General features: G+C 35.7%; 1 long non-coding RNA gene across 1 annotated transcript; it reads right to left on the bottom strand.

Moving 5' to 3' along the window:
• Positions 1–10084: 10084 nt before the first annotated feature.
• LOC118764441 lies at positions 10085–21991 on the bottom strand. The gene is made up of 4 exons (XR_005000253.1): positions 21918–21991; positions 13639–13649; positions 12225–12229; positions 10085–10094 (listed from the first exon to the last, which is right to left on the bottom strand). It is a non-coding gene; the product is annotated as an uncharacterized LOC118764441 (long non-coding RNA).
• Between the last annotated feature and the right edge of the window lie 741 nt (positions 21992–22732).

Raw genomic sequence — 22732 nt, forward strand, 5'->3', positions numbered from 1 at the left:
ACACATAAAATCCGATTCGACCTCCAAGCCAATACTGTTTCTTTTATTCTTAACGTGATAAATTCACTTAAAAGTTATGAATAAATTCCCCGACGTTCTCAGGCGTATCAAACAGTAAAGATAAGAGAAAGGCAAGGAAAATGAAAGCCGCTTCAAGCAACCCTTTCACCTGTTTCAAATTCAATTGTCGAGAAAGTTTTGAAATTGCCATCATGATTCTCACTAAAGGGCGTGAACTTGGAAACTTTGAAGATTCTGGAGGAAAAAAAAAAAAAGAGATCGACAAAGATTTCCAACTGTGGCAAGTGAATTATGCATTCAAATGCTTTCAGCGATACAGTTGTGAACTGATCATACAAGAATAACATGTGGCATGCTAAATGAAGTCAGTAAGAAAAAAAGAAAATGTTACTGGTTACGTCAGTGGTGAACTTAGCTCAAGATATGTTAAACAAGCGGACGTTTGCGTTGGAAACGAACGCACTGACGTCTTATGATCTCAAAGGTTTATTATATTCCAAATCTTTCAAATTAACAGACACTGAATTATAATAAGCGATTCATTCAAATGTCTGTTTACCATATTCCGCTATTGGACTGTGGCTATGAAAGGACAAAAAATTGTAAGTTTTACTCGAACAAATCCAGTCGGTGCTTACTTTTTCTAAATCTAATATTATCCTATATTTATCGAACTATTAATTTATTAAGATGTAAAGAAATCTCTTCTAATCGCGTAGCTTTCTGAGTCAAATACAAACACATACTTATGCATACATATATACATACGTACAAACATATATTCATACTTACATGCATACATACATGCATTCATCAATAAAATGTAAACACAATAGACCTGGTATAATGATTTCTTAGTGGGGAGCGAAACTGTGTGCAGTTGTGGAAATCAGCTGCCCAGGGGAAGTAATTATAAACGTGAAGATCATGGAAAAAGAGAATATCTACCTTGAACTTTTGAGAAATCTTCAGTCACTCCATCCAGATTACAAGTTCAGCTTCATGCTTCTAATCTTTGGGGGTACTGGAATATGTAACAGACTGCCTAAATACCAATGTTTAGAAATTAGGCTTCTGATAACCGGGAAAGAGAAAACTGATTCGAAGACTGCAGATCCAATCCATCAATGGAATTGTAAAAATGTGTAAAACTTTCGAGAAATTTATCATGTAAATATATATATGACCATGTGTAGACATGCAACAATATGCATGAGAATTCATACATAAACTAAAGCGTACAAATATACACATATATACATATATATATATATATATATATATATATATTATATATATATATATATATATATATATATATATATATATAATATATATATATTACGGAGATGTACGTGCATAGCAAGTGATTTGATCTGAGATCGTGTACTGGAACGAAAACTATTGCAGCGTGGAAGGTGTTTATAAGCCATTTAAGAAACGCAAAAAAACGTTAGATTCACTTCAACATTTAAATATAATTTGTCTAAACATTTTCACCGCTTTGAGACCGCGACCTGTTCACTGACAAAACTGACAATAATACGATGCAAGGTGAGATTCTATTTAAAACGTAACTTTGAAAACGAAAACAATTATAGTTGTTTCTTTGGAGAATTTTTTTCCTGTTGGTGTTTTGATGTGCAACGTGCGACATATGACAGGCTCCAAAAATATGAGAGACAACATAGTACAATTTATATAACTGAAATTAACGTGGAATTGGAATATGAAAGGTTGTTCTGTCGACAAACCTTGAGATATATGATATATATATATATATATATATACATGGGACAAGAACGCAAAAGACAGGTGAAACAAAAAAGGGACAACAAAATATCCATACAGACGATATGAGGAAAACAAGGACGGATCATCGAAGTTTCCTACCATCGGTCGAGTTCCAGATTATCTTTGCAATTTCGGTTGGTTATACTCGAGATTGCTCCTGTCTGGCCAGCCCTAAGGAAAAAAAAGCTAAGTGCATTACATTCCTTGGAAGAAAGCAGCGAATGTATACAAAACAAGGACGGAAAAACAGAGAAATGTTACACTAATACAAATAACAGGACAAGTGTCTTTCGGCTAAGGACGAATTAAATTGAGCTGGCGTGTCTGGAAGTAAAGCCTTAAATCGGGGACAAAAGATTTAACAAGCACCGGAAGGAATATAGATGATGCACTGACAGTAGTCCAACAAAGAAAGGTCAGGCCTGGCTGAACACCGGTCACATGGGGAGAGAAGAGAGAGAGGTAGAGGCAAAGGGATAGTAGAATTAAGGAGGGGTGAGAGAAAAATGAAGGAGACACAGTGAAGTGAAAGAGGGAAAGTGAGCATGAATAGAAGGCCAGGAAATGTGAGAGAACGAAAGAACGAAGAGTGGAATGAACGAGGTGAGAATGTGCCAATAGAAATATGGAAAGAATGAAATAATAAAAGGAACAATAGAGACGTACAAAATTTAGAAAATACTCTTACATATAAGAGACCAAAGTGCACGTACGCCGCTATATTATATATATAAAAATGCAAAAATGGGACATGAACGCAAAACATCCAGACAGTTAGGAGAAACAAAAACGGGACATCAATATATATATATATATATATATAAGAGAGAGAGAGAGAGAGAGAGAGAGAGAGAGAGAGAGAGAGAGAGAGAGAGAGACTGAGTGAGTGAGATGGGATTTTTTCCAGTTCTGAGTTACTTCTATTAAAAATATAATGCATAAATGTCAATGTGATTGATCTTACGATCAGGAAAATTAAAATGAATGCTGAATACATAACTTGACACACACGAACGCGCACACCTCCACAAGTTCGTATATGCACACACATATTCATACATACGTATACACATGCATACATACATACACACATATTTAATACATACATATATAAATATATATATATATCTATATACATACATATTCTTGTTAGAAATGTTAGACGGAGTAATTCATACAAATCTGTCGCAGCATTAGATTTTGTTAACTTTTACAGAACTAAATAATCTATACATTTAAATCACAGGGCTAAAGTTGAACAAACTATAAATAAGCGTCTACAAAAAATCGTTATATATTTTCATTGATCAACTCCATGGGTACATGTTCTTATTTTATAATGTAACATTATCAAATTCTCGTTTACAGTTATTTTCACCTCATATATATGTACGTTAGAGTCTCTGTGTGGGTATGAAGGTGTTTTATATGTATAATTATATATATATATACATATATATATAGATACACGTATATATGTGTATATATGTATATATAAATATATGTATATATATATATATGTATATATATTATATATATATACAAATATATTTAAATATATATACATACACGTATATACATGTATATATATATATATACAGGTATGTATATATATATGTGTGTGTGTGTATATGTGTGTATGCGTGTGTGTTTGAGTGTGGGTATGTGTGTGTGATGCACACACACATGCGCACATTTCCATGCATCTTCAGGAAATATAAATGTCTATATTAATGTAAGCATATACATGGACACACAACAAAATGTATGCACAGAGGTGCGAGTGTATGTGTGTATGTGTGCGGGAATACGTTCGAATATTGCTTATTAATATATACACATGTTCAATAATGCATATGCACAATAAATGATTTTTTGTAGGCAAATCGATATTTGTGAACATTAACATATTTTCCATTAAGCTTCATCGGTAAAAACGTACATATACATTCTGAGACAGACCTATCGCTTCTACACGAAGACATACATACATATAAATGTATATTTATATATCCACATATATATAAATATACATATGCATGTATGTGAGCGTTTATGTATAAGTATATAGAATTAGACATGTATATACACACATATGCGTATATATATATATATATATATATATATATATTAATATATATATATATATATATATATATACATATATATGTATATATACTTGTGTACGTGAGTATGTACCCACTTCTTATAAAATCTAACTCTGGAACTGCAATACTAAAGCTTTGATACCACCATGCAACCTCAGTAATTGGTTGGGTGAACTGCTAGCTTTGCGACCAGGTTTTTTGGTTTCGATTTATGAGACGTTCCACTTAGGCTATGTCTTATCCAAAAGCATTCAAAGACGATGCATTTTCATTGGCATTCAGTTGAAGTGATATCTATGAATTAAATGTCCTCATGTGTGTGTACACACTCACACACACACACACACAAACACACACGCCCACACTCACATTATTTCAAAAGCAGCAGAAATATCACAAAAAACTGTTACTCAGAGTTTCACGTTCCCGTTCGGCTGACAATTTTGTTAGAATCCGACAATCGGGAACATGGAATTCTGAGTAACAGCTTTTGTGATGTTTCTGCTGCTTTTTAATAAAGCATATTACTCTGACTCTGGTAATTGAGTAGTCTTTTTTCCACCTTATTTCACATTTATGTGCTTACTCCGAAAAGTTGGGAAGCTGGCAGAATCGTCCGCATGCCAGGCAAAATGCTTAGCGGTATTTTGTTTGACGCTACATTCTGAGTTCATGTTCCGCCAAGATCGATTTTTAGGCACAGGAGTAGCTGTGTGGTAAGTAGTTTGCTTACCAACCACATGGTTCCGGGTCCAGCCCCACAGCGTAGCACCTTCGGCAAGTGTCTTATTAGTATAAGACACAGATATACAGATATAGCCACGGGCCGACGACAGCTTTGTGAGTGCATTTGGTAGACCGAACCTGAAAGAAGCCTGTCGTATATATGTATATATGTACATATATAAGTTCATGTGTGTGTGTGTTTGCGTGTCTGTGTTTGTCCCCCCCCACCAACATCGCTTGATAACTGATGGTGGTGTATTTACGTCACTATCACTTAGCAGTTCGGCAAAATAGATCGATACAATAACAACTAAGCTTACAAAGTGTAAGTCCTGTGGTCGATTTGCTCGACTAAAGACGGTGCTCCAGCATGGCCGCAGTCAAATGACTGCAACAATTAAAAGAGTAAAAAAGAATATATATATATATATATGCGTGTGTGTGCGTATACACAGTCACCATGATAGATCGTGAGCCACTACACACATTTTATTCTCTCTTTTTTTTTCTCCTTTATTTCTGTCCTTGTTTTTTTTCTCTGTTCCTTTCCGTAGAAGAGTGTAGGCTCGAAACTTAAAAGACTTTTTCTATTCCAGAGTGTTATACTAATACATCTGTTTGTTTTGTACATCACCTGCCTTCGTCTTTTGATTTTTTCGTAAACTCTCCCTCTCTCTATATATATATATGTACATACATACATATATACATTTGTGCGTACGTGTATCTATATGTCTATTTGAGTCAGTGAATCGTGCATGTAAAGGATATTAACATCGAAATAAAACTACAAAGTTGTGTATTACTGACTTCATTATATGCTTTATGTTTCATAAACCTTTTCCAATCTCTCCTCATCAAAAATGTTTTGGACTGATACTTAGACCATTGGAAACCTATAAACAAGAAAGCTTTTGTTAAGAAATTGCAAAAGAAAATACATCTATGCATACGTTCGGACATACGCACGCACACACTCACACTTTTACACTCACACACACACACAGAGTATTATATATATCCAACATATAACGGATAAGCATATGTAGAGGTATATCGTTCTCCTTGCTGCTCATTACATTTACAGTTCAATTACACCTGCACCTTCATACATGCATACAAATATGGCCACTTCTTTGCACGTCTTTGTAGATACACAGAAACACATAGACGCGTATATGTAAACATACAATAAAATATATTTGTCTATGTGTATTTATGTATGTATGTGTATATGTATGTATGCATGAATATATGTAAGTTTTCATATATGTAATATATATGTATACATCAGCTTTTCAATGTTTGTATGCGCTGAAAATTATATTTGCTTAGATGCCATTTTATTTCTATTTTGCTTATTTCTTCTGCACGAGTCTAGAAAACGGAAATAAACAGGAAATTCGTTTTTTGTCTTATACATAATGAAGGAATTTTTGCATACATATATTTCACCTTTGATATGTGTGTATATATACTACATTTCTATGGTGATATTTTTGCAGTGTATCATAATCCTGTGTAAGTCATGGATTCTTGTATAATTTGCAATAAAAAAATGTGTACAGAATAGGAAATTTTGCATGATAGTAATTATATGTATATGTGTGTAAGAATAAATATAGATATATTTGTATGTAAGTGTGAATGTACATATATATATATATACATATATATATATATATATATAGATATATATATATATATATATATATATGTACGTGTGTGTGTACGTGTTGATGGATGTAGGTTTGTGTGTTTATTTAAGTATCGAAAGGTGTACATAAAACATATATACAGACTTATAGGTATGTTTAGAAATCTCTCACGACACACATATTTTAATGCATATGTAGGTATATATGCAATGTGTGTTCGTTGTGCTGCAAGTGTTCTGTAAGATATTCTATGGAAAGAATCTACGTTTATTTCACAAATATCATGTTCCGTTTATCACAATTGACCAAAGGATGACAACGGGGAAATAGGAATAACGATTTACATTTTCCAACACACTGCTATACACACACGCGCGTGCGCACAGATATGCAAATATATTTATGCATATATGTTTCAGTGTGTCTATGTATGTATGTATGTATGTATGTATGTATATATATATGTCTCTGTGTGTGTTCATATATATATATATATATTATATATATATATATATATATAATATATATATATATATATATAATATATATATATAATGCTCTTCGCTTAGTTTTCACTTGGGGCTGGCCAGATTGGAGCAATCTCAAGTATAGTCAGCCGAAATTGCGAAGATAATCTGATACTTGACTGAGGAAAGAAAACTTCGAATGACTCGTCCTTGGTTTCTTTGTATCATCAATCTGGATGTTTTGTTGTCCTCTTTTCGTATCACCTAAATGTCCGGATGTTTTGCGTCCTTGTCCCATTTTGTATATATATTTATATATATATATATAATGCATAAACAAACGACGTAACGTATACCGAATGTAAAAACGAAAGGGAGACAAACAGATGGTCCATAATTCTTCTTCAGTTATCGACTAATTGGTAGTGTTCAGTTTCGCATATTTAACGATATGTCTGTGTACTTCCCAATTGGCGGCGCCCGCAAATTGCTTTTTTCTTGCGGAGAATTAGTGACGATAGCAAACAAAACAAAAGAGATAAAACGACACAGAGTATGATATCGGACGGTGGACGATTACGAAATGTCAAACAAGATACGGCTTTAAGGCAAAGGAGGTGAGAATAGTGGGTAGCGCTTAGAAAATGTCATGAGGGATGGAAAATGGAGAGACAGAGACTTTGCGACTGGTCAAACAAGGAACCAATTAAAGAAAGGGAAAATAGGAAGATAAAGGGAAACTGGTAGCTGGTCAATTGAGAGCAGCAGGCAGAGGAGAAAGACAGCGAGAGTGACAGAGAAAAAATGTGAAGGAGATGAAGAATTTAGGAATACAAGATGAAGAGTGAGAAAAGGGGTAAGTAGAAATGCTAGAAGTCAGAAGGATAGAGAAAGAAAAAATAAAAGAATGAAAGCAAGAGAGAGAGAGAGAGAGAGAGAGAGAGAGACAGACAGACAGAGAGAGAGAAAGAGGTATATAAAAACTTGCTTCTTAATACAAATTCGGTGTGTGTGGCGTTGCCACCCGTTCGTTTTTACATCCAGTATACTCTACGTCGTGTGTATATACATTTTTCATTAATGGAACGCACCACTCTCCGAATATGTATTTACTAGTAAATTCCATATATATATATATATATATATATATTATATATATATATATATATATATATATATATCTTTAAATGATTATTCTGGATCATATTCACCATCTACATAAATTTCTGCTTCCCATTCGCTTGGCAGACAGTCGGACCGTAATTGCTATAACAGTGTTATAGTGAAGATGTTATAGCACGCCGGGCGAAATGCTCAGCAGTATTTTGTCTGTCGCTACGCTCTGAGTTCAAATTCCGCTGAAGTCGACTTTTCCTTTCATCTGGAGGTCGATGTAATCGCCTTAATCCGTTGGTCTGTCCTTGTTTCTACCCCCTGGGTTTAGCCCCTTGTGGGTCGTAAAGAAATAGGTATTTCGTCTGCCTCTACGTACTGAGTTCAAATTACACCGAGGTCGACTTTGCCTTTCATCCTTTCGGGGTCGATAAATTAAGTACCACTTACGCTCGGGGTTCGATGTAATCGACTTAATCCATTTGTCTGTTCTTGTTTGTCCCCTCTGGGTTTAGCCCTTCGTGAGTAGTAAGGAAATAGATATTTCGTCTGCCGCTACGTTCTGAGTTCATATTCCGCCGACGTCGACTTTGCCTTTCATTCTTTACGTTGATTTTCAAGCGTTTCCACAATGTCTCTCTAGAAAGCATGCTCGTTATGTGGCGTTGCCAAGTAAGCTAATGTCACGCGATATAGACTGTTTCCAAAGTTTTATTTTCGTTTCTCTGTTATTAATTTTACACTCGTCTCTATCTTAGTAGAAACTGATGAAGCTTAGTTCAGATATTCTCATTTTAAAAATCATCTCTTGAAATCATCGTTGAAAGGACGTCTGTGTTGCCTTAGCGGAGGTTTATGCTCTCTGAGTGCTCTTGTTATTGTTTTTGTTGTGAAAGCGCATGGCTCAGTGATTAGAGCGTCGGTTTCACAATCATGCGGTAGTTATTGGGATTCCAGGAACGGGCTGTGTGTTTTGTTCTTGAGCAAGACACTTTTTTCTCCTTGCTCCAGTTCAGTCAGATGTAGAAATGAGTGCCAAAGTGTATCGGCCTTTGCTTTTTCCCTTGGATAACATTGGTGGCGTTGAGAGGAGAGGTCGGAATTCATTAGCGACCGCTTCTCATAAAAAAAACAACTTTCCCGGACATGGACCGCGAAGGGGAACATTCAAGATGCCATCCCTTAGTCATTCATGGCCGAAGGGGGTCTTTGCTATTGTTGTTTTTGTTGTTATTATTATTATTATTATTATTATTATTATTATTATTATTATTATTATTATTATTATTATTATTATTATTATTATTATTATTATTATTATTATTATTATTATTATTATTATTATCAATATTAATATTACTATTATTATTATTATAATTTGTATTACTATTACTATTATTATTATTATTATTATTATTATTATTATTATTATTATTATTATTATTATTATTATTATTACTATTATTGTTACTATCATTATTAAGCTGGCAGAACTTTTAGCACACTGCACGAAATGCTTAGCGCTATTTCTGCCGTCGCTACGTTCTGCGTTCAAACTCTGCCGAGGTCGATAAATTAAGTACTTTTGGGGGTCGATAAATTAAGTACGAGTGAATCACTGGGGTCGAGGTTATCTATTAGACCTCCCCCCCACAAAAAAAATTGAAATCTTGTGCCTCCTATTTTTCTGTTCAGTCCAATGTGTCTTTCATTCAAGGAAGCAGAACAGGAGGAGGTACATGGGATGGAAAAATAACGGAAGAGGTCACAGGCAATGAAAATAAGACGAGATAAGAAAAATAATATACGAGTGAAGAACGAATATATAAGCGTTTGTGTATTTGGAAAGAAAAAAGTATGATCATACTTTTATATGAATTATAAAATTATATGCCTGGTAATACGGTCATAGAATGATCGACTGCTTTGCATCAATCAAGCACTTAGACTTATAGTTTCGTTTTTGGTAACACATTGCACATGGCTGCCTATATTAATTATATATATATACTAGCAGTATCGCCCGGCGTTGCTCGGGTTTGTAAGGGAAATAACTATATAAGCATTTTTAGAGAGTTACTTCCCTTATAGATGCCAATTCGGGCTTTCTTAGCCATTTCTGTTTTGGTGTCTTCAAGCCATGAAGTCGTTGTTCTAAAAGAATGCTGGTCTCCTTGACAACGCTTTACGACGTTGATTTCCTTACACTCCCTTCCCCACAGCTTCACGAGGGAGGGAAGAAGGGGGAGAAGCAACACAGGTGCAGGTGTTTGAGCGTGGACGCCAACTCCGCCGCCATCGACACACGAAATATTATGCATTAAAATGGAATAAAAAATGATGTTAAATTATTTTTAAAATCGTAGACTCATCGTAGACGCGCGCTAATAGCCTGACGGGCTCGATATGAATCACGACTATAAGATGCCCGAATTTGGTTAAACTGCACCGCAAAATGTGGGAGTAGTAAGGAATCTAAATCGAAGGGGACAGACACTCACACAACTGGTTTTATATATATAGATATAGATCATTACCTTCGCAGTATATCATATAAAAACAAATTGGCTTCTACGTGCTTGTTCCTACAAACGTACGATCGACATTGACTTATCAAACCGGCGAGATGCTTATAAATTTTGTTACAAATACTTCAAACCTTATGCCTTTCTTGTGGAGGGTCCTCATTGGTTTCCAAATGACACGTGTGGAATGAACGGCATTATTCGCGTATTTGTTTTATTCACTCAATTTCTGTCACGAGCCTGTTCATCCCTGTTGTGAATGTCGAGATCGAATTCCATCAGTCCTTGAAACGCATCATGGGTTTTAACTGATGTATATTTTTCTTCCAGCCAACTTTTCATAAAATATCTACATGGAAATGTCCTGTACAGTAAAGGAAGACTTTGCGTATGTGAGCTTCTATAAGCTCTTTTCTGTTCGTGTGTATGAGTATATGTATATGCATACATATATATATATATATATATATATATATGAAAACCAATATATATATTTATGTATACACACATACATGTACGCGCGCGCACACACACACACTCAAACATGAATATATGTGTGTGTGTGTATGGGATTGCTGTATACATGCGTATAGTTGCATGTGTTTGTAGCTATACTCATTACTAAATACAGAGAAAGAAGAGATGGACAGGCTGAAAGAGAGAGGAGAGAAAGAGAAGTGGAGAGGAAAATTCATACACTATTTTGATCTCCTGAGATAACGTCCACGCAACACAAGCATTTTTGAAAATAAAAACCTATTTATATGCAAGTTTATGGCTGATATTTCAATTCTTTCAACAGTCGTGCATAACTTACAAACTGCTTTTTTACCGATATATGCTGTACCTCTTCTTCTTTTTCTTTTTTCTTTTTATTTTTTTAGGAGGCTCGATGAAGATTTTGCGATAGACATTATTGAAGAATTTGCCTTCGTAAATCATGAGAAATATATACTTCGAAATTTCAATATTAGCTGGCTTCCCATTTTGATGGGAACGAATGATGTACGTTTCATATATATTACAAACGTGTGCGAAATAATTATTGGATTTACGTTTTGCCACAGGTGTATTACATTTCTCATAAATAAGGTAAACGTGGAAATATGACAAGATGACAAGGGATCATAATAAGTAACAAATTCAAACTTGCCACGTCTAATATAACAGAATTATGTAAATCACAGTATAAAGATGTGAATCAGGAAAGAAGGGCGCCCAACCCGGAGTCCTTAGTTTTGCATTATGAGGAAGAAATTGTAACATGATTGACGTTTAATAAAGTCACTTTTGGAAGGATCAAAATAAATCCCGGAAAACAGTCTACGTATAAAAATTTGAAGACATCCTTATATTGTTAAAAGGCGTAAATAATGGAAGAAGACGAGTGTAGTGTCATATGAGACGCAGACGTATCGAAGAGGAGAGAGATGTTAGCTGTGGCAAATGATTATTATTTTGGAATATATTATGCGCATGGAGAGGCAATGGTGTGGGCGATGAATGATTCTCTGAAGGCGATGTGTGTCTGTTTTGTTTTTTTGAAGTCATTGTGTTAATATTTTGGGCGTATTGATGCGTGTATACGCATCGTACTTTTTTGTTACGGCTGTGATTTATTTGCTTCCGGTTTGTATGTCCTGCCTGATGTTATATATATATATATATACATATACATACATACACACACACACACACACGCACATACACACACACACACACACACACACACACATATATATATATATATATATACAACAAGCTTCTTTGAGTTTCCCTCTACCATATCCACTCACAAGGCTTTGGTCGGACCGACGCTATAGTACAAAACACTTCCCAAGGTGCCACGCAGAATAATATATATATATATATATATATATATGTGTGTCTGCGTATATATATATATATATATATATATATATATAATATATATATATATATATATGTGTGTCTGCGTATATATATATATATGTGTGTCTTATTCTGTGAGCGCGTGAGTGTGAGTGAATAAATGAATACGTATGGATGTATGAGTGTAATCATGCATCTATATGTGTGTAGAGTTAACAAGCAAACATTTATGATGTAATATAGGGAAAAAACATAAAACTAAGTGCTAATTTTCTTTCCAACTGAAAGTGCTATCGCATTTCCAAAAAGCAGGTGTGTACTCATACAATATGGAATACATCCATTTTGAAAACTTGAAGAAAATTATAAAGATTTATTTTAAATGACACATGTACACACACAACATACAGACGCTAACGCACACAATCACACACCCACCCAAGCACACACACTCATATATAGAGAGAGAGAAAGAGAGAGAGAGAGAGATAGAGAAAGAGAGAGAGAGAAAGAGAGAGAGAGAAAGAGAGAGAGAGAGAGAGAGAGAGAGAGAAAGAGAGAGAGATAAACAAACACACACACGCACACATATATATGGATATATATATATATGTCGGCATATGTATAGATATATATGCATACTGGGTGGGCTGAAATGTTCACACGTTGAAGATGAATGTGTAATGTGGGCGATGAGAAAACTTGCGTGCATTAATTTTAACATATCTTGTTAATGGTTATATTGTTTCTTTCCAGGTAAAACCGACTTGTTTTAAAAAGGAACAAAATTTGTCAACCTGGTGTTATCAAGTTCCTGCAGAAGAAGGGTTCAGCCCCCAACGACATTCATACTGACATGGTTGCTACATTAGGAGATGACGCATCAGCTTTATTAACAGTGCCCCAGAGGAAAACTGTACCTAAGAAAAGGAAGAGAGATTGTTGAAGATGAACCACTGTCTGGACGTCATTCAGCTTCCTCCAGCGAGGGAAACATTGATCCTGTTCACAATGTTATAGAGAATAGGCGACACTCGAAGGCCCAGGAAAACTGACGTAATGTGACTTGTTACATCAGGCAATGCTCCAACACTAAAGTCCTTGGTGTCAATGGTTGTTGTGCGTGACTGTAGCGTTGAAATGTTTGATCACCCTCACTTGGCTTGGATTATCATACAAGAAGACACCCTAAAGAATCCGAAAACTTGCAATATTATCTCATTTACTTAGATTTACATTTTTGCACTTTTATTGTCATCAAAATATTCTCCATTTGAAGCAATGCATCGGTCCAGACGGGTTTTTCCTTATTCGAAACAGTGCTAGAGCTCTTGCAAAGCGATGCCATTTAACGCCTCCGTCGTTTGTTCTTCACCTCTTCCAGGTCTCAAAATTCTGTATCAGCAGTTTTCGTCAGCAGTGATGACCTTCGAAAAAAATTCCGGATCTACTTACAATTGTTCTTTCAGCTCTCGATATGCATTCAGTCATGACTGCTTTTTATCTTCCGTGAGCAAAGGAGACACAAATTTTGCTGCAACCCCATTCATTCGTAATTCTTCGCTCAAAATTCGTTGGCAGAAGCTCCAGGACATAACAGTCATATCATCAAGTTCATCAATTATACGGTGATGGTGCTGCAAGTTCACTTCATGAATTTTCATGTTTTCATTCATTCGGAAGGTCTTTGGTGATACTAAACGATGCTGGTTTTCAAGCGACAAAGGACAATTCCTAAAGCGGGGAATACATTCGTCAACTTGTGTTTTGCTCATTGCAGCGTCCTTTTAAGCTGTTTGATGCATGACGAATTTTTCGGCCACAGTTTTTCCAGCAAGAAACAGAATTTCATGGAAACACGCCTTTCAGGCATCGCAAAAATCAACGAAGGGAGGAGAAGCACTTCAAAACAAAGACGGGTTGACAAATTTATGCCTAAAGGTTGCATCAAGTGGCATCTAGCGGGGGAAGCTTGAACTACTACGGGTTTGTTTCACAGAGACCGTTTCCGGTTACTTTTGAGTACCTCCTCCTATAATGTCCAATATGAAAAAAAGAAGAAAAGGACAATTACTGGGAACCTGTATTGGAGTAACGACAACCTCATATTTGATGGAGAAATTCTTTTACCAATAGGATGAATGTTTCTTCACTAATGATCCCAATGGTGAAGAAACCAGTAGAAGGAGAGGATGGACTGCAACAGGGATCGTGTTGAAAAATAATCCTGATTTCGTCACATTCCATGAGAGAATATTCGTCAGTCTATGAACATTCCAGTCGACCAACGTAGAATTATACATATCTAAATGCATATATTTTGATATTCATATATTGTGCATGTATTTATCTCTTTCTGTTTTCAGCCAGTTGGCTGCTGCGCTTCTGAGGCTCACAAATGTTGCTGCTATTATTTCCCTGCTCCTCCTTTTGTAGTTGGTATTTAATCTTCGAGGGTATTCAAATTTACTGAGTTTTTTGTCCTTGAACCAGGCTCATCTGAAATTCTAGACAGTAGAGAGTCCAGTTTTGTCTTGGAAATATCTACACCATAGATGTCTTTCTGTACGATATCTAATAACTCTCACTATTGGATAATGCAATATGTGTTCTTAACTCTGGATGCGGAGGATGAGATATTTGATTTTATGCAATGGCTCTCTGTTTAATGTTTGGAATAAATTTAAACGCTAAAGTTTGCAACCGGTCCTCGTTCTAGGAACTTTCAGATTTATGGCACGGTATCTGTCACTGTCATTCACTTTATGGTGTAGAGGCAATCTTTTTGAAATGTTCCTAGTACTTGTCAGTTACACTGGGGCAATCCTTTTTGTGTAGCAGAGTTCAATTGTGTTAGGTTGCACCTGCTACGCAGTGATCACGAACAGGGGTAAAATCTGATTACTGTTGACAGGAGAACCGTCTTGATTTCTTGCCCGCTTCCACTCAAATTTCTTGGAACCCGCCCCCCTAGTCGTTTACATTTCACTGGTGTCTATAGGCGAAGAAGTGGCTCCCTGAGCGCAGGAGTGGATGTGTGGTAAGTAGCTTGCTTACCAACCACATGGTTCCGGGTTCAATCCCGCTGCGTGGCACTTTGGGCAAGTGTCTTCTACTATAGCCTCGGGCCGACCAAAGCCGTGTGAGTGGATTTGGCGGATTGAAACTGGAAGAATATATATATATATATATATATATATGTGTGTGTGTGTGTGTGTGTGTGTGTGTGTGTGTGTGTGCGTGCGTGTGTGTGTGTGTGTATGTGTGTGGTTATGTGTGTGTGTATGTGTGTGTGATTGTGTGTCTGTTTTTGTCCTCCCACCATCGCCTGACAACCGATGTTGGTGTGTTAACGTCCCCATAAACTAGGCTTACAAAGAATACACCCTAGGGTTGATTTGTTCGACTAAAAGCGGTGCCCCAGCATGGCTGCAATCAAATTACTGAAACATAAAAAGAAAGAGTGAAAGAAAGAAAGCATTTGAAAAGATGTATACTTGCTCACTTTAATGGCCAGATAAAGTCTTGATGGTGAATCAAGGACTGCGATCCCTCCTAGTTTAATGCATATTAATTTATTCAGTCGAAATATGTTTCATACTTCGTCATGTAGAAGGTACGTGACACCTCTAGGACTCATTACTATTTGTGATATTATTGAATGGAAGCAGGTTGGAAAGGGCCACTCGAAACAGCAGAAGCGCCACAATAGTAATGTCTGCTACTCCAAGAACAATAATTTTTTCTTGAAAAAAGGAAGCATTGGTCTTCTCGTATATGGTCATCCTCTTTTAGATAGTCAAGCAAATACCCATTTCTGACCATGATGAGATCAGGCAGTTTGTAACATGACATTTCACGAGCGACTTTCTTTTCCAAATTCGTGATACATTAGATCCCCTTTTAAGCTGTTGAGGAAATGTTTAATGTCGAGTCGTTGTGTTGTAGGAACTAGGTCTGCAGCTCCTTAAACATGCTGGGTGTTATCAACTCATTTTGAGCAAAGCACATGATTAGTTTCCTTCAGACTCGTCATTCCAAGTTTTTACTAATATATGAGCGCTGAATGACAGGTCCTGGATTGTTAGCCTCTACATTTCTACCGCCTTTATGAATTGGGCATATTGTTCTGTCCTTTAATTTGCTTCGAAATTTACCAACATAAGGAGCTCAGGTTGCAGTGGATACGTTTATCGAAGGTTCACTGAGAATATATGACTGCCAGTATCTGGGGTTAGGATTATTTCATTTCCATTACATCATTTTTATATAGACGTAACAAATTATTGGAGCCTGTCTCAATAGGCAGATCGTTAGCATCTGTTGTGGTAAAAGACTTAACGTGGTCGCTCACATGCGTGTACAACAGAGGGCATGTAAAAACCCATATGAAGTGCTCACATAGTATTTTATTTACGCTTTTGTGATCTCTATTTAGACAGCTAGGCTCTTAGATCAGTGACCCTACCTTGAAATACAACGTGGGTGATTCTTTAGCAAATTGTAAGAAAGCTATACGACCTGTTATTATATATTTATAACCGTGGCTCCTTTTCTTTCTCTCACTTTCCCTTTTCATGGGTGCATTGCAGACATTTTCCAACCTCAACAAGGAAATTTTCGGTGAGCATTTTTCTGCGTTATATTTAAAGTATTTGCAAATTTTGAAAATCATCATGTCTCGTAAGACGTTTTATCTTCCTGGAAATGGTGTTTGTGTATAGGCTGGCTGTACCCTTTCGAATATATTTTATACATAATGCTTGCGTTATTGATAGGAATGCAGATTCATATCGGTGCCAGGTGTGGAGAAACAGTTATGCCAACTGTGCTTCAGGAACTACTTTTGAATTAATTTCTAGATTGCTTTGTGAATGTTCACAAGGTTAGAGTCTAGAAGTATCATATAAGCAACATGTATGTGGCTTTCTTCGGCCCATACATCGTCAGCTCTATTTCATAGGGATTTGAGACTAACGTGGATGAATGTGAATACGTTTCATATATATGTGAACCAACTGCAGTACTACTTATCGCATAGAAAAAACACCTCGGTGAGATTCCAGAGAAAAATAATTTCTTATTCACATCACATCATTGCATAGATACAAAGGGAGAGACAACTGGCACGGATATCATGTAAGCTGAAAACCTACACACACACACGCACACACACATACACACACACACACACACACACTCATACAGAGTCACACACACAAACACACACTCACATATGTATCAAAGATTTAATGCCCTTCCCGACACATATGTCCATGGTCACATGGATTCTGTTTCGTATATATCGCCTTGCACACACCGATCGCGACCCAGGTCTGCCGCAGGATTACTCCCTTTGCAAGCTGTTTGAATGGGATTAACGGAAATAATGTGTTTATCTCTTGCCAACAAGGCATCCTTCGGCCCTGCAACGAAATACATACATGCATGCATACATGCATGCACGCATGCATACATACGTATATATATAATATATATATATATATATATATAATATATATATATATATATATATATATATATATACATACACATACAGGGTGCCCCCAAAATGTGTGCATACTTTAAATAATTGTAAAGTAGGTGTTTATTAAAATATATTTCATTTTCAAAAATTAATATAATCTACAGACATTATTTTATTGTTTTGCCAACGCCTTTTTCAAACTGATGTCCTTTCTGGTCCAGTCACCGCTGACAACATGAAGCAATGGAATCACAAACATCACGAAAGAATTTCTCGTTCAATGGCTACTCTCAAATCAGTGACTGTAGCAGCTTTCATAGCGCAGACTTTGTCTTTAAGGTATCCCCATAAATAAACCTATCCACATGTTTGACAAGATCTCATCAAGGAAGGATCTAATACCGCGATGGTAGTGTGGGAGTGGCTAATCTTGCTGAACATAAAACACCTCATCTTCAGAGTCTTCTCTGATGCTTAGCAAGACAGTCTGTTGCAGCAAGTTCAAGTAAACGGACCAGTCACAGAAGCATTAAAAAAACGATCCAGTTAATCCTTTTGATGATAAGCCACACCACACTGTAACCCCTGGTAAATTTACATGGTGGTCCACCATAGAATGCGGATTCTCAGGTCCCCAGTAGGTCCAACTGTGGCGGTTAATTGAAGCGTTTAATTTGAACCTGGCTCTTCATTGCACACAATCTTTGTTGGAAAGTATGCAGGTTCTACACATCATGCCAAGTACCAATCGCAATACTGTCTAGATCATCGTTATTAATAGCATGGACTTGTCTTGGAACGTAACTTTTCCATTGACAACGCTTCAAAATGATTTTGAAATACCTGCTTCACGACTCGCTTGCCGCACAGGTTTTCTTGAACTTTGGTGATACGTTTCCAGCATTCTTTCTTGCTTTTTTGGGGTTGTTGATGTTCGTGGTTTTCCGGAACGCTTCCTGTTCACATTCTGAACAGTTCCATCGGCTTCAAACTTATCTCTAATGCGAGTAATCGTAAGTCGCGTTGGTGAATCTTTCCGAAACTCACTCCTAAACAGTCTTTCCACTTCAACTGTGTTTTCACACTTCCAGTAGCATTTTAGAATGAATTTCCTTTGTTCAAAGCTTAGTCTGAATGGCATCATTAATTCCAGTGAGTTTTATCTGGAAAGAGAAAACACCAATTGAGTTATCAGCTGTTAAAGTGTTTATACATTTTTGGGATACCCTGTATATATATATATATATAATATATATATATATATATATATATATATATATATATATATATATATATATATATATATAAATATATGTATGTATGTATGCATGTATGCATGTATGTATGTATGTATGTATGTGTGTATGCATGCATGTATGCCTGTATGTATGTATGTGTGTATGTATACATGTATGTATGTACGTATGTATGTATATAAATGTACATATGTTTATATATATATATATATATATATATATATATATATATATATGTATGTATATGCTTGAATTTATTTATTGCTGAGAGTTTTCAATATGCCAGAATAATTAGAATACAATATTCTTTTACCGCATATACTTTACATTATAATATTGTTTAATGTGGTAACTTTAGAAATCATATAAAAAAATCGAACCGTTATATCTGAAATATATTCGAAAAGTTTTTTACGTAACACTGATACATATATACGCATATCTTTGTAGCTACCCCTCTTACCACCTATGAAGCTGGCTCTATATCTATCTATCTATCTATCTATCTATCTATCTATCTATCTATCTATCTATCTATCTATCTATCTATCTATCTATCTATCTATCTATCTATCTATCTAACTAACTATATATATATATATATATATGTGTGTGTGTGTGTATGTGTATATAATTCAATTGCTTCCTGAATTTTATGCGTATCTTTTGAGGAAACATATTACATTTAAATGGATTTTTTTCCCCATTTAAATTCCTTGTATTGAAAATGTATGAGAAAATTATGCATACAGCATCAATATATGTCAAAGTATTATATGAAAAGTAAGATGAAGAGTAAGTTTCATTTTTTTTTTTCATTTTCTCCCACCGAATATTAATATTATGTGCATATATTTTTACATCACATGGAATATCATATATAATTCAGAAATATATTTCCATTCCATGATTATTTTAAATTTTGCTTCATTTCGTGTATATATATATATATATCTATATATATATATAATATATATGTGTGTGTGTGTGTGTGTGTGTGTGTGTGTGTGTGTGTGTATATATACATATATATATATATATCACATACAAAAATATATGCATATTTATACAAGAACATCTAGGCATATATACATACATATGTGTTTGTGCGTGTGTGGGTGGGTGTGTATCAAAACTGGGTAAAGTAACGGCAGTATGAAGAGTTTCTTGAAAGACAGAGTTTTTGATGTAAAAGTTGCTCAGTAAATGTTTTCAGTAAATGCTTAAGAATTTAATTATTCGTTCGTTTATTTCTGAGAACTCTTACGTCGCGGAAGGTTTTGCTCACTTAATAATTCAATACCCTATAACATATCGGAGATTCTTATCACTAACTCATAGACGCACACTTTAAAGACACAATCACACTTTGATTGACACAGGGATAGTGAGATAGATTTTTATATATTTGGTTCGCTGTCCTAAATACCCCCCACACCTGTTTACAGTCATTCAAGTATTTATATATATATATATATATATATATATATATATATTATATATTATATATATATAACTGCATACGTAAACATACATTGTGTGTTTGTGATTTTCTGTACACGTTTATGAATACTGTTTGTGTGATATGCAATTACTCTAATTTTCGCGATATAGTTTTTGAACAAGACTTTTATATATATATATAGGGAGAGTTTACGAAAAAAGACAAAAGACGAAGAGAGGTGGTGTACAAAACAAACAAATGTATTAGTATAGCGCTCAGGAAAAGAGAAAGTATTTTACGTTTCGAGCCTACGCTCTTCTACAGAAAGGGACACAGAAAAAACAAGGAAAGAAACAAGGAGAGAAAAATGTGTGTAGTGGCTAACGATCTATCATGGCGTATATATGTATATGCATATATATGCATCTATATACACTTATATATATTTATATGTATATATATAAATTCACACACACACACACACACACACACACCACACACACTTATATACGGCATGTTTATCTATGTATACATATAGATAAATATACAGAGGTAGAGAAGGGGAGAGCACTGGAATTGTACATAAATTTTAGAAGTACTCAAATGGATAAAAAAGAAAACAATCTTTTGTTTTCCAGCTTATTTGTGGCAGTGAAATTTATATTTACTTTGAATTTTAGTTGTTCTACTAGACATTTTGTTGATGCTATCCTTGTAGGCCATTCATATATTCGTTGTGTTTTATATTCTTGTATTTGGTTTTCATCTTACAGTAAGAAAATTGTATTTATCTTTGTTATATGTTGCTTTCATACCCATAGAGGATGTCATGAAAAAAACAATCATCGTATCTATTCTTCCCACCACTGATTTCATTTGCATATACTTGGACGTCATAATAAAAAATTCTTAGCTGTCATAGTGATGTGTCTGTTTTGGTATGAGCGTAGTATATAATGTTCTGCTTATCTCAACGAAATGAGTCAAATATTCATTACAAGTAGAAGCAGATACACCTAGATACTACCTTCTTGGAATGTATCACTTTCTGTACTTTATCCTGACAGAATCATTTCGCCAACTTCCTACATATTTATTTACTCTATGTCGCCCAGAATAGAAAGAATTTGTGCAACGCTTTGATTGTGGCACCAGAAAATTCAGTAAGATGAAGAACACCGTAATTGAAGAATTGTTTTTAATCCAACATGTCAATACCTGAATTACGTCAATGCCATACCTATTTCTTTACTACCCACAAGGAGCTAAACACAGAGAGAACATACAAGAACAAGCAGATTAAGTCGATTATATTGACCCAATGCGTAACTGGTACTTAATTTATCGACCCCGAAAGGATGAAAGGCAAAGTCGACCTTGGCGGAATTCGAACTATGAACGTAGCGGCAGACGAAATACCGTTAAGCATTTCGCCCGGCGTGCTAACGTCTCTGCCAGCTCGCCACCTTTTCAATTCGCATCAGTTCACGCGGATAGCCGCGCTCTTCATTGACGGACGAGCCGAGTGATTCCCCGTCCATACGTCTATGCCATACGTTATACAGTGTACCACTGCTTATTCGCGGTTCGGCATTCAAGAATTTGTTACTGCAAGAAAAAAAAAACATCCCCTTGCGTGCTAACATCATCCGCAAGAAAACGTGGAAATTATACTAGGAGCTCGACAGAAGAGACAGAGCAGAAGGCATCAAAGAACCAAAACCAAGACAATCGACAGAACCGGAACCCGAAGATTTTCAAACCATCAAGGTGTTGTTTAACCGTTTCCAGAAACGGTTTACAATAAAGTGTGTTCCCTGCATGGAGAGACAGTATCAGCCGACAAAGAAGCCGTCTTGAAACCTACAGGCAGATCATCGAAGACAAGGAATAGAAGCCAGATCAGGTTGTCAATATGGATGGCATTGGTATATTCGGGAAAAAGATGCCTTCCAGAATGTACATTGTGAAGGACGAAGCCAGCGCCCCAGGATTTAAGACACAGATAGACAGAGTGATGCTAATTATGTGTGGTGATGCTGCTGGCTTCGTGATGAAACCAAGACTTATTTACAAGGGCCTTGAAAAATAAGAATGAAAAGCTGCCTGTCAACTGAATGCACAAACACAAGGCCCGGGTTACCAAAAGTCTAACTTTGAATTGGTTTCACTAATGCTTCATTCCTCAAGCAAGGAATACAAGCAAACCGTATGCATGGAATTCAAGGTGCTGCTTGTTCTGGATAATGCTGGTGGTCACACTTCGAATTTGAATCACGAA

The sequence above is a fragment of the Octopus sinensis genome, linkage group LG8, assembly GCF_006345805.1.
Source record: "Octopus sinensis linkage group LG8, ASM634580v1, whole genome shotgun sequence".
Classification (NCBI taxonomy): Eukaryota; Metazoa; Mollusca; class Cephalopoda; order Octopoda; family Octopodidae; genus Octopus; species Octopus sinensis.